Raw genomic sequence first — 14,734 nt, forward strand, 5'->3', positions numbered from 1 at the left:
CTATGAATAATAAACTCAAACAGTTGGTAGACACAAGGGCTTATTACATCAAGGGCTTGCTATTAGCAGCCCACTATTCCTGAATCCCTGAGCAGATAATATTCAATTTTTAAGAAAAATGGGCATAATAGATGGATTTTACCCATAATTGAAAGAAGGTATTAGCTGATTTCAACCGGCTCCAAAACTTGCATACAAGAAAATGTTGGCGTTTTATTGTGTGGTCCACATTGGTGGGACCCACATAAAGAGAAAATGTTGGTTTTTTTATTCCCTTTTCCATGTGTGTCATATTTTACAAAGGAGACTTAGGGATAAGTCCCAAGTGTTTTGAAACTCTAAAACACGTTAGTGTTAGAGGTGTGGAATGACACAAACTCTTGTGATCCGAAATCTATAAATATGGGTTGCGTTTGATGGGAACAACTCATAAGTTATAGCTAAAGTTCCATCATAAAGAGGGTCCCTAATCTGAGAGGAAAAGAGTGCCTACGATTCCATCAATCGAGCCCTAAGGTCTTCTACAGATTAGAAGATCTCTCTTCTCTTGTTCATGCGCAGCGGAGATCGTGTTCGTTGTTCGTCGAGGTTTGAGGGAGTCGTGATCTTCGATTCTAATCGCCATGGCCGGAGGCATGTTCCGCGTTAATTTCTAAATTAATTAAAGTCTAACAGTTGGTATCAAAGCACATTGATTAAATTAGAACAATTCGTTTACAAGAGAGGACTCAAATCGGTTTTATTCATCTACCCTTCTCACTGATAATAATAGTAAAATTTGAAGTTTGAGTGATTTAAAACCGTTTTGAATCATAAAGAATTTGATTCTGGGATAATATCCCTTCTGGTGTCATGATGGCATAAACGCCATTAAAGTCTAACAAAATAAGACAAGTTTTAAGTTTCTGTTAAATAATTACCTTGGCGATGAAAGGGAACAAACTGCAATCGGATCATATGGGATCGTTGCCCATGATCCATGGAGTCCAATGCCTCCGACTGCGCTCCGATCGGACGGTTAGATCATCGTCGGGGCCTCTATAAAGTTTCTCCAGAAACTTAAAATGAGATGGGTTTCAAATAGGTTGAAGACAAGCACGTCTCATGCTTGGTGACACTGCATGGGTCACATAAAAGGGGAAGAACAATTTTGAATTACTAAAATAAAACAGAAATAGTAAATAAACTAAAACCAAGGGACAAAAAGTGAAAGAAAACAAACGAAAAGGTGATTTTGATGCTGTCCCGCGTAATGATGATGAGCCCTCACAAGTTAGCGTCATACAAAAGATTATTTTTTTCCTTTTCTTTGTTTTGACCTTTTCCTTAGATTTACTTTGTGTGCTAATTTGGGCCCTTAAATATGAGATTATGAAAAGGTGTTGAATTGTACCCTACCTTTTCTCGGCATTCCGAACGCAATGGTACTGGTTTCGTAACAATCTAAGACCAGTAGGTTGATTTTCTGTGAATCTCCGTTTTCTTGGGCACTGTATATTCTAACTTTTCTTGGATTTAAGATCATAATCAGAAAATATTCTGAATTGTACCCTAAGGTTTTTTAGCATTTTTGACGTAATGGTATAGTTTTCAGAACAATCTGAGAACAATCTGAGATCAAAAAGTTGTTATTCTCTTTATTCCCACTATAAAAGGGCTTCGGATTTTATCCCTAGGGTTTGAGAAACACTCCCAAATTTTGATAGAATGTTATCAGAACCCTAAGGTACTATGTGTATCAGTTTCGGACCCATTGGATAATGGATTTCAGTTTTGAAGAGGTTTAAGCTTTTTATGGTCAATTTTGCCTACAGCCTAAAGGCTCTCTAAAACGGATTTGGGTTTTCCATTAAGGTAATCCGATCAATCCAAAACTTCTACAATAAAAGTAATAATTGTCTAAAATTATACAATCTGAATTTAAAGTGTTTATGCTTCAGTTTCAATTTATATGCATATTTCTTTAAATTCAATAGTGTTTGTTGTATGCAATTCCTTCAGTTGTATTGGATGTTTGCAATTAAGGTAATAATGTTGGCGTTTTATTGTGTGGCTCACATTGGTGGGACCCACTTTAAAGAAAACATTAGTTTTCCTATCCACTTTGTGTTCTATTTACAAAGGGAGTCTTATAAATAAATTCCTAGTATTTTGAAACTCTAAAACACCCAAGTGTTTCTAGTGTGGAAGGACACAAATTCGTGTGATCCGAAATCTATAAATATGGGTTGCGTTTGATGGGAACAATACTCATACGTTATAGCTAAAGTTCCATCTAAGGAGAGGGTCCCTAATCTAAGAGGAAAGACAGTGGCTGCGATTCCATCGATCAAGCCATAAGGTCTTCTTAAGATTAAAAGATCTCTCTTCTCTTGTTCGTGCACAACGGAGATCGTGTTCGTGGTTCGCTAAAGCGAGAGATTCATGATCTTTGATTCTAATCGCCATGGCCAGAGGTATGTTCAGTATTAATTTCTAAATAAATAAAGTCTAACAGTTGGTATCAGAGCCAACCTTCGGTGTCGAGTGATCAAGATAGATCAATTCTTTAGTTCTTGTAATTCAAAGCAGTTTTATCCATCTGCGGTTCTTGTTAAAATCTAAAATGATTTTTAAAAGAAATTAATGATAAGATGTCATAAAGTTGTTTTCAATTACAAAACTGATTATTCTGGAATAAATCTATTTTTACAATCAAGATATGGTGAGAAGCCATTAAAATCTGTAAGAAACATCAAGTTATAAGTTTCTGAGATTTTAGAAATCCGGTGATAAAAGGTTTTACCTGTGACCAAACGGTATGAGTGTGTTGCCGGTGTTCGGCGGTAACCAGCCGCCCAAACGGCAGGTCGATCCGACGGTTGGATCAAAAATTATAAAGGCCCAAAGTTTTCCAGAAAACATGTTTCCGAAGTGGGTTTCAAAGAAAGGAGAAGATGCTTCGGTGACGCACTCCCTGACACCGCAAACGTCTGGGTGGGTCACTAACACATATTTAATAAATTTAATATATAAATATATTTATATTAAATTAGGTTCTGGCATCGATTTGGGCCCTTAGATTTTCGATTTTGGAAAAGTTTTGAACTGTACCCTAAAGTTTTTTAACGTTTCGAACGCAATGGTACAGTTTTTAGAACAATCCGAGATCAGCAAGTTGTTGTTCTCTTTATTCCCACTTTAAAAGGGCTTCGATTTTTGTCCCTAGGGTTTGGGAAACACTCCCAAATTTTGATAGAATGTTACCAGCACCCTAAGGTACTATGCGTATCAGTTTCGGACCGATTGGAATAATTGATTTCAGTTTTGAAGATGTTTAAGTTGTTTATGGTCAATTTTGCCTATAGCCTAAAGGCTCTTGAAAACTGATTTCGGTTTTCCATTAAGCTAATTTGATCAATCCAAAACTTCTACAATAAAGTTAATAATTGCCTAAAGTTATACAATCTGAATTTAAAGTATTTGTGCTTCAGTTTCAATTTATATGCATGTTTCTTTAAATTCAATAGTGTTTGCTGTATGCAACTCCTTCAGTTGTATTGGACGTTTACAATTAAGTTAATCATACCCCATAAAGTAAATATAACGTAATACATAAAGATTAGTCACACCCCCAAAGATACCATTATAAAGTGGTATTCGATTAGTCTGGGAGAGGCCAAAGCATCTTATGGCTATGAGGATACTAGTGACAAGTGGTGCATTTACAGTGCCCATTGACACATAAAGTGCAACTTTTTAGTTACTTTACTCTAATGGTATATGAAATTGCAATGAGTTTATAATGCATAGTCGCTTGGCCCAAAGGAAAGCGCTTGTGCATTATGAATTCATTAGAATCGTAAGTTCAATGAAATTGGATTAAGGCTCTTGTCCTAGGCCCAGAGGTATAGAGAAGGGACCAAATTCTGATCTAATTGTTCGGTACGATTACTAAGGGTAAATCTAATGTGTGTTGTAGCCTCGGCTCAAAGGAGGGCTACAGTGATACGATGCATTTGCAACCGAAAATGTCAATATGGGTTGGCATTCAGGTATTATGGCTTAATTGGAATTTAGCACGTAGTAAGCATGTGTTTGTTTTATATTTTGCAGCTAGTGAGTCAATATTTTGTATTTTTAATCTATTTGGATCCCTTTCCATATAGGGGATAATTTCTGAGTGGAAGGATAGGGTTATGCTGATTTTAGTCTATATGGACATTAATCTTGCTCTCAAAGTGCATGAACCACTCACTCCTATGGATAAGAGTATGCAAGATGAGAAGGACAATTATAAAGAGTGGGAGAGATCGAACTGCTTAAGCTTGTTGCTCATTCAGAGCCACATTGCTCAAAGCATCAGTACATCTCTCCCTAGGACCACCAATGTCAAGGAGTTTATGTAAGTTGTTCAAGAACAGTTTGTCAGTTCAGATGAGGCATTGGTTGCTACCCTTATGAGCAAACTCGTATCCCTGAAGCACACTGCGGATAAAGGAGTGAGAGAGCACATCATGGAAATGCGCAATATTGTTGTGCAATTGCAGGCCCTGAAAGTCGAGATCTCCGAGTCGTTCCTGGTATTCTTTATCCTCAACTCCCTCTCTGTTGAATACAACCTATTTAAGATTGGCTACAACATTCATAAGTGCAAATGGTCTCTCAATAAACTTCTGACCATGAGCGTATAGGAGGAAGGGAGGTTGAGACAAGAGAAGCTGGAAACAGCCAATCTTGTCGTTCGAGGAAAGAGCAAAGGAAAGAAAGGCAGAAGTATTCCTATGAAGAAGAAAGCAAATAACTCGTCAGTTAACCAAACTGACGTTAAGGATACTTAAGTAAAGTGCTTCTTCTGCAGAAAGAAGGGACGCGTAAAAGAAGACTGCCTCAAGTACGTAAAGTGACTCAAAAGTGAGATAATCCCATTTCGTTTGTATGAATCTAATATAGTTTATGTTCAAAATGACACGTGGTGGATTGATTCTGGTTTTTCAATCCATGTTGACAACACCTTACAAGGATTAGTTAGTCATCTGACACCGACGGAAAGTGAGCAGTTTATCTTCTTAAGAAACTAGAAACGCTCACGAGTGGAAGATATAGGGACCTACTAGCTTAAGCCATCTACATGATTTGTTTTACAAGACCTTTTACGTACCTTTATCTATTTTAGACTTTTGGACCATGATAAGAACCTTAATTTCCATTCTTCTTCCTTTCATATAATGAAGGATTCTATCATTAGTATTGGTACCTTATTTTGATGGCCTACATCGTTTGCGCCTAAATATTTTTCTCAAAATACCCTAACTATGCAAAGTGGTGTTGGCATTAAACATAGTCATAAGAATGAGGAATCCTCTACATTGTGGTACAGGAGATATGGTCATATCTCCATAAAGTTCATTAAAAAGTTAGTAAATGATGGGGTCAATAGACTCTTGATTTTGCTAACTTTGGAACTTGTGTAGACTGCGTAAAGGATAAGCAGACAAACAATTCCAAGAAGGGTGCCAAGAGGAGTTCAGAAAAGTTAGAGATCATATATACTGATATTTGTGGGCCGTTTCCAACTCCTTGTGTGAATGGTAAAAAATATTTCATCTCTTTTATCGACGATCATACACGATATATGTATCTCTATCTTCTCTTTGAAAAGGATGAGGCATTGACTGCCTTTAAGGTTTACAAAGTTGAAGTGAAGAGATAATCTAGGAAGAAAATAAAGATCGTTAGATCTTATAGAGAAGGCGAAATTATAGTAGATACACTGAAATGGGATAAATGTCATGTTCATTTGATGGATTCCTAAAGGAAGAGCGCATTATTGCCTAATATTCCATGCTGGAAACACTACTACAAAATAGTGTAGCTGAAAGGAGGAATCGCAAGCTAATGGATGTAGTTAGAAGTATGATTAGTCACTCGACCCTCTCATTGAATTTGTGGAGCGAAGCCTTAAAGACAGCCGTATATGTTTTAAATATCTCATATGGAGTCCTTGGTACTGATTTAGTTGGTACTCGATTAAGGATGTAGAGCGCCATTTCTAGGGCGAATTCCCGTAGAAACAGAGGTGCTTTTGCAAAGCTCGTCATAGATTTAACCATGTCTAACAGTGTTTGATTTCCTAACTGTCAAGTAATGAGCTAAAGGTAACAATGTTGGAAAGTTTCTAAAGTCTAGTTTATAAACTTAATTGAATCCTTTGGAAGACAATAATTGGTATGTTTAGACTTCCTAAAGTTAGTGTGGCCTTGCATTCTTAGCAATCATTCATGTTCATAGGGTTATACCTTAACTTTGAAAAAGTTTGGTGAAGGAAACTAAGCTCAAATATCACTTTCTAATTTGAGTGCAAAAGCCAAACGAATTTGGCCAATTAAGGGAAGTTCTATGTGAACTTTTTGCCCAGAAAAGAGACCCTTGGTCTCTTTTCCTACCACCACAACTTGAGAGCTCATCGACAGAAGGAGAGTTCGCCTTAAGAGTGGTTTCCCATAAACCATGTGGTTAGGCTGCTCTCTCATGCAACAGCTGGTCCACGAAATGCCTTTTGCAACCCCAGCAAATATATATTTGGCCCCTTTTTCTTAAGGGGGACAACCCCCTTAGTCTATTTATGACCACTCTTTTACTCTAAAAAAGGCTCTTCCAGATAAGAAAAAAGGGGCGAAAATATGATTTCCCGCGGTGTAAGAGATGAAAGAGTAGACTTTCTTTATGAGTCATTAGTTCACTTTAAACCTGGTAACTGAATAATTATCTACGTCCAACTGTGCATGTGAGACATGGGCGTGTGATTTAGACAATGACTATCCATCTTGTTGGCCATGACAAGATTTTTTTTTCTTTTTGCATATTTAAGCTAGGGTTTGCCGGCAGGGACCTCCACCGGCTTAATAGATGAAAACAAAGATGATACATTTGAGTATGAAAGCCATTACTACAAGATTGTTATATATATGGGAAGGGAAGAGATATGCTTTCCAAATTTTTTTACTTGGGACAGCCACCTCTAGTGTACTTATGAGCATGGTTTTAAATTTTGGCCGAAATTCGAAATTTCGGACTGAAATTTCAGATTTCGATGGAGACTGAAATTGAAATTTGCCGAAATCCGGAATTTCGGAATTTCGCCAAAAAAATGCAAATTTTTTTTTTTAAAAAAAAGAAATGTTACAAAATTTCGGCCCGAAATTTCAGAATGAATTAAATAATCTTTTTAATTTTTACCAAATTTCAGCTCGAAATTTCGGATTTCGGTGGGGTTCAAAATCGGTACCCAAACCGAAATTTAAAACCATGCTTATGAGTACTCTTTTTTTTTTAATGGTTAAATTATATTAAATAGAGAGACAAATGGTTAAATTATATTAAATAGAGAGGCAAACTGCAAGACTGAGAAGATCTTGGGGCAAAATACATTCAGAAAGGAAAAAAGAAAGAGTGGAGACAGAAAAAAAAATGTTGAGAAAATCCGTTGGGCAAGGCCTATCCGATCATGCACAAATAAACAGAAAAGTAAACACAAACCACAGGATGAACACCGAGATTTACATGGTTCGGCGAAGATGCCTACATCCACAAGTGAGCCACAACTCTTTCCTTGTCCTCTCACCCAAGATCGTACAAGAGAGTAACCCGAGAAAAAAAACCCAAGAGAAAACACAAGAAAAAAAAACCCGACAGAAAACCCAGTAACACTTTCTCCTTCTCTTTTTATCTCTCGTCCTCTTTCTTTCTCTCTCTCTTCCTCACTCCCCTTCTATTGCCGCCACCCTCTTTTGGATGAAAATAAGGCCTTTATATGTCTAGATTTTTACAAAAAACTTAAAACATAGGATACTTTCCTATTGCTTCCATCCCACTTACACAATAGGTAACAAGGTAACTTTCCAATAATCTCCACCTAGACTTGTTTCCTAGCTACCTAAAGATTTTCGGTTGATGTTCCACCAGTATGCTCTCACGACAAACTACCATTGGCTTTCTGAAGTACGGGCTACACACCATCGAATCATCATGTCTCTGACTCCTCCTGATTCAATCAACATGATCAATGCACATGTGTAGCTGCCAACCCGTTGACTGACCCAATCAAAGCTAGAAATGGATCTCAATCTGTCCTCCCCAACGCAGGTACCGTCACCTTCTCACCATCATCTGCAACCTGGAAACCTATCTTTGCACCGAGACCCTATACGTGCACGTGCTACCGTGTCCCCATTGGGAACACTAGCCATCGAGATCTTAGGAACACTAGTCATCGTGTCCCCAACCAAACGATATAATCCTCTACACTTGTCTCTATTCATCGAAACCATACAACAACATGTGATTTTCATGGCTACACCTGCAACCGAATACCTACAACTCTTGGAGTCCAACTGGCCAAGTGATACTAGATTCTTTTGCATCTTTGGGGCATACGACACACCACCTAAAGTATGAATTACTCCATCAAACATCTTGGTATCCATTATTCCAATTCCTGTGACGTCACAAGTAGATCTATCGCCCAAGGAAACTACAACCGTCATCTAAATATTCCTTCTTGGAGCATACATGAACAGAGCATCCTAAATCTAAAATCCCCTCCTCACGAGGACAAGCGATGAGGTTGGAGACTTGACAATGTCTCCAACCTCTTCGCTCTGCTCATCTGTTACACTCACCACCGTATTTGTTGCACCATTGTTCAATTGTTCAGCTCGCTTCAGACAATATTACTTGATGGGGCCGTATTCATTGCAACGATAACATTGTATTCCTTTTCCGTTGACTCTGGATCTTGACCTGCCTTTTCTTGATCCCCTGTCAGACAACCTTCATCTTTGATTCCCACCATAAACAACCAACCCATGCTCTCGACTCCCATCAAGAACATGTTTCTTCTACATCTCATTCGACAAGAGTGACTCTGTGACTTCTTCCAACTTTAATGTATCCTTACCATACAAGAAAGTTGTCCCCGGGTTGTCATACGAATTAGGAAGTGAAGTAAGAAGAAAAAGGGTCATGTCTTTTTCCTTCAACTTTTGATCAACCTTGTGGAGTTGATCCATAAGCCCATTGAACACCGTAATGTGTTCCAGAAGGTTCTCACCATCCTGCATCTTTAGCCCGTACAACTACTGCTACATATGCAATTGGTTGGCTCAGCTTTTTGACATATAAAACTTCCCAACTTCTCCCATAATTTAGGCACTTCTTCCATAATGTTAAACATAACATTATCTGACAGACAAAACCGAATCATGCTGACTGCCTTCAACTCAATGCCTTCCCACTCGGCATCTGTTATCTTTTTTGGCTTCCACCCTTTCCTTTCAATGCCTTAGCCAGGCCCTATTGAATTAGGATGTCCTTCACCCTCATCTGCCATAGGGTGAAATTGCCTTTTCAGTCAAACTAGACGATGTTGAATTGGGTAGAACTTGATTTTACAACCATTTCAGACACTCTACACTTCTCGTTGTAGGGCTCCACCTCGAATGAGAATCTCTCGGATAATCTTTTTACCCTTCAAAGATCATTGTAATTGCGATCCAATCACAACACCGATGATCACTCCACTTGACCTCAACGATCGTTCCAACCACAGCTTTGATACCACTTGTTGAGAAAACCCACCAGGCAAATCCGATCCGATCGTGCATAAATAAACGAAAAAGTAAAAGTAAACACAAACCACAAGATGAACACCGAGATTTACGTGATCCGGCCAAGATTCCTATAATCACAGGTGAGCTGCAACCCTTTCCTTGTCCTCTGACACGAGAAAAACAACGAGAGAGAATCCAAAAAAAAAAACCAAAGAGAAAACCTAAGAACACTCACCTCCGCCCTCCTCTCTCTCTCTCTCTCTCTCTCTCTCTCTCTCTCTCTCTCCTCTCTCTTCCTCACCCCCCTTCTCTCCCTCTCTCTCTCCCATTTTTCCCTTGAATTGGAATTTGTTAGTTGGTAATAAATGGAAAACGGCATGGGGTTTTATGTCTTGATCATTTTCTTGTAGGTTTATGTGGCTTGAAGAGACTCAAGGAACTAGATCTTGGTCAGAACTATCTCGACGATCAAAGTCTTACATCATGTCTAGGCAACCTTTCTTCCCTGGAAATTTGGACTTATCAGAGAATAATTTTATAGACCCATTTGGCATATCAACAGGTACATAATAATAGTATTTTCTCAAGCAAAATAATGATGTATGAATTAGGTTCTGTCTTCACTTTCATTTTTCTCACTATGATAAAAATAATGATAAGATAAACATTTGGTAGGCTTTTATAGTTTCTTCACTTTCCTTTCTCACTATGATAATGATAAGATAGCGCATTTAGTAGGCTTTTGTAGTTTTTCAACTATTTTTGTTTCCAACATATTACAAGCCCAAGCGCATTTAGGAAACTTCAAATTCAGATATTGGATTTTTATGAATAAACTAAAATTTAATTATGGTCATGGAAAATGAATTTCCCACTCCCTTGTTTCAATAATAGCACTATACCCTGCACAATTTTTAAACTGGTTGTAGAGAGCATATTGGAAATTATAGCAATCTTTTAAAACCTAATTATACAAGTGTAAAGTAAAAGATCTAGTGCCATATTAAATCAAGGGTGTTGGAATATCATTTCCAAAAAAATTGTCCGTTTGCATTTCTACAAATAAATTGAAAAGAAGCGTAAAATACAAAAGAATGATTCTTTTTTTCAAAAGAGGAATTATGTAGCCTCATTCTAAAAATAATAGATTTTCTTCGAGATATTTGTCATATTGGACCATTTACTAGATTCTTGATCTGTTTCTCTCTTATTCTTGCAGGGATTTGCAAATTGAGCAACCTAGTTACCTTGAATCTCAAGAGAAACTCAATAGAAAGCAATATCCATCCATGTTTAAAAGACATGCATTACCTACAATTGCTTGATCTCTCTTACAATCACTTTTCAGGGAGGGTTCCTTCATTCATTTTCAACAACCTAACGATGATGGAGACTATTTTTCTTGCAAACAATCAATTCACGGATGTGTTCTCATTTTCCACGTTTGCCAACCTCTCAAAGCTTTTATATGTTGACATTTCAAACAATGTCCAATTAGAGGTTGAAACAGAAAACCCCCATTGGATTCCTACTTTTCAACTCATGGCGTTGGTCCTTGGAAATTGCAACCTAAACCAAGGTAGCACTTCTAGCATCCCTAGCTTCATTTCAAATCAACATCATCTATACAGTTTACGATTGGATCATAACTCCCTTAAAGGGGGTCATCCCATCTTAACTATTGTACAATACTACATCACTAAGAATTATGTCACTGAGGAGTAACCAGTTTGAAGGCTCAATTCCCCAGTCTCCCCACAACACCAGTTCAGCTGTATTTTTTCTAGATATATCTGAAAACAATCTAAGTGCGTCACTTCCTCCAAACATCGGCACACTTCTCCCACATATGTCTTTCTTTAACCTGTCCAAGAATCCTTTGAAAGGTAGGATACCTTTGTCCATGAGTGAAATGGCAAACTTACACAGACTTGACCTATCTAACAACCAACTTTCAGGAGAAATGCCACATTCACTAACCAGAAACTGCACTTCATTAACGTACTTGAGCATATCAAGCAATATATTAGAAGGAGAGCTTCTCCCAATAGATGCTAACTTGATAGAGTTGCTTTCTTTACTTGCTAACAGCAATAACTTCACAGGAACAATCCCAACTAGCTTGTTGAATAGCCCTTACTTGATGATTCTAGATATACGAAAAAATAACTTGTCTGGCCCTATTCCAAGTTGGTTATTCTCCCTTTCAAACTTGGTATCAATTCTTTTACGGGATAATTTCTTTCGAGGGGGCATTCCAATACTCTTGTGTCAACTAAATAACCACCATATATTGAATCTCTCCAATAATTCTCTATCCCGAAACATACCTTATTGTCTTAACAACATTACTTCATGGAAGATAAAATCGCCAATCCAAACTGGCTCACCTATCATAGGTACATTACAATTTAGGTATTCAACTTCTTTCACCACAAAGGGGGTAACTTACTCCTACGAGGGCCTTCCTTTTTCCTTGATGACTGGAATCGATTTTTCCATGAATCAATTGGTGGGTGATATTCCTTTCCAATTAGGGGATTTGAGAGAGCTTCACTCATTGAACTTATCTAACAACCTACTAACTGGACATCTTCCACAGTCATTTCAGAACTTAGATAACTTGGAGAGTTTGGATCTCTCTCACAACAAGTTGGTTGGGAGAATCCCTTATGAATTAACTCAACTCCATTCACTTAGTGATTTCTTGGTCGCCTACAATAACCTATCGGGTATTATCCCTTTTGAGAAACAATTTTCAACATTTGATGAGAGTAGTTATGAGGGAAATCCAACTCTTTGTGGAGCACCACTAGAAAGAAAATGCTCATCGAGCATCCCTTCACAACCACCTAAAGGCAAGGGACATGACTCTAGTATTCTCGATAATCACTTGTTTTTCTACTCATTTGTGGCAATGTCATATGTTTTGGGATTTTGGGGAGTCATCGGCTTTCTTCTCCTCAACAAGAATTTGAGGCATAAATACTTCAAATCAATGGATGCACATATTGGCTTGTTGATCGAGAAGCTTTCACGATTACGTCGTTACTTGAGAAATTGTTGTTGAAAGTAATTGTACATATGGTCTTCAGTATTAAAGAAAAACATTGTTGTAACTAATCATAAGATTTTCTCCAGGTTTTATTGCACCAATTTAGTATGTTTCTGATGAATGACTTGACTTGTGACCACAATTATCAATGCACTAATTTAGTATTTTTGCGACGAATGACTTGGCGAGCCTTGGGGCAACGGTAAGGTTGCTGTATTGTGACTTGGTGGCCAAGGGTTCGAGTCACGGAAACAGCCTTTCTACAAGGCAGGAGTAAGACTGTGTACATTTAGCCCTCCCCAGACCCTGCAATGGCAGGAGCCTCGTGCACTGGGCCGCCCCTGTGCCGAATGACTTGACTTGTCACCACAGATATCAAATCAAACGACTCAAAGTGATGTTGTTGATGACTCCAAAGAAACAAGCATGTGGAAATGATGACACAAAAGTTTAAAAAAACATCTTTTGAGAATTTTTAATAGTTATTGCTAGATGATAACCATTGTTGCCACTGAAATCTGACCCAAGGTTGAATGGGGTCCCAGCTGGTAGCACTCTTGTAAAGGTAACTTGCGCTCACAAGCAAATGTATAGAAAACCACCTGGAGTTTGGACTCCGGGAAGGCTTTCCGATGCTTAAGTCAGAACCGGCATCAATAATACGAGCTCCCTAGAGAGAACTCTCGAACTAAATGAATGTAAGAATAATCAAAAGTCCCATACCTTGGAGAGTGTGCCTCTATTTATAGGAAAGATTAAGCCCTTACTTGGATGCCCCCCATGTCTGTCTCTGATTGGTGCCATGTGTTATGTCCTAATTGGTGAGAAATTTTTATCCCCATCACATAGCCCCGAATTGGTGCTTTTGGATACCCCAAACAACGGTATTCCTGCCCCTTTGGAGGAAAAGAGAGATGCCCAAAATGGCAAAGATGAAGATGAGTGGTTATACTAGAAGGTTTTGAAGAACCCAAGATGTTGTGTTTGCCTTGAATTTTCAAAGGTAGACACATTTCTTTTTTTGATGGGTTTCTTATTAAAGAAATCCTTATGTAATAAGGGTTTTGGGGTACGGCGGTACGGCTTCAAGAAAAGAATGAGTGGACTTTGGGCACTTGTTCGTGAATGAAAATCATCTTCAAGTGGGTATTGGTATACACGAATTGAAGGGTTTGATTTTGGTTCTCTTGAGAAGACGAAGAAGAAGCATGGCATCTAGGGAGCGACGATGCTTGGATCCTAGACGGCATAGAGATTAATGCTTGTGTAATCCGGAGAAAGCTTGGGCTTTTGTAATCCGGTGAGTGCTTCTTGTAACCCACTTATTTTCCACATAGTGAAAACTTTTGAAGTCTTCTCCTTTGGACGTAGCCATACACATCATGTGGTGAACCACATAAAATCTTGGTGTTCTTGTGTGCTTTTGTTTGTGGTTTGGCTTGCACCTTTTATTATTTTGTTCTTGTGAATCTACTTCGGTAACGTTGTGTATTGTTAACACGAAAAACCGGAAACACACTTTCGTGTTCGGATTGTTAACGGGTCATCGCGGAGGGCTGATTTGAGCCCCAATTCTGCAACAAGTGGTATCAAAGCTTTGGTTCTACAATAGTGGTGACGGTTTCTAGTGCAAAGTTTGAAGTGGAAAGATTTGACGGAAAGAACAGTTTTAATTTGTGGCAAGTCAATGTTCATGATTTGTTGGTTCAACAAGGATTACATAAAGCACTGTCAGGGAAGGCTAAGAAGCCTGTAGATATGTCAGATGATGACTGGGATACCATGGATTTGAAGGCTATGAGCTCTATTCGCTTGTCGTTGGGAAACGATGTCAAATACCATGTTATGTATGAAAAATCTCCAGCAGAGATGTGGTTGAAACTTGAGAGTTTGTACATGACAAAGTCTCTCACAACCAGGTTGTATTTGAAACAACAATTATACACCTTGAAGATGAAGGAAGGGACTGAAGTGATGGATCACTTGAATGCCTATAATAAGATAATTTGTCAATTATCGAATATTGATGTGGAAATTGACGATGAAGATAAGGCCTTGATTTTGTTGACTTCTCTACCTCCATCTTATG

The sequence above is a fragment of the Tasmannia lanceolata genome, unplaced genomic scaffold (genome assembly GCF_043159265.1).
Source record: "Tasmannia lanceolata isolate RefF3 unplaced genomic scaffold, GAP_Taslan_0.1 ptg000002l, whole genome shotgun sequence".
NCBI classification, from domain to species: domain Eukaryota; kingdom Viridiplantae; phylum Streptophyta; class Magnoliopsida; order Canellales; family Winteraceae; genus Tasmannia; species Tasmannia lanceolata.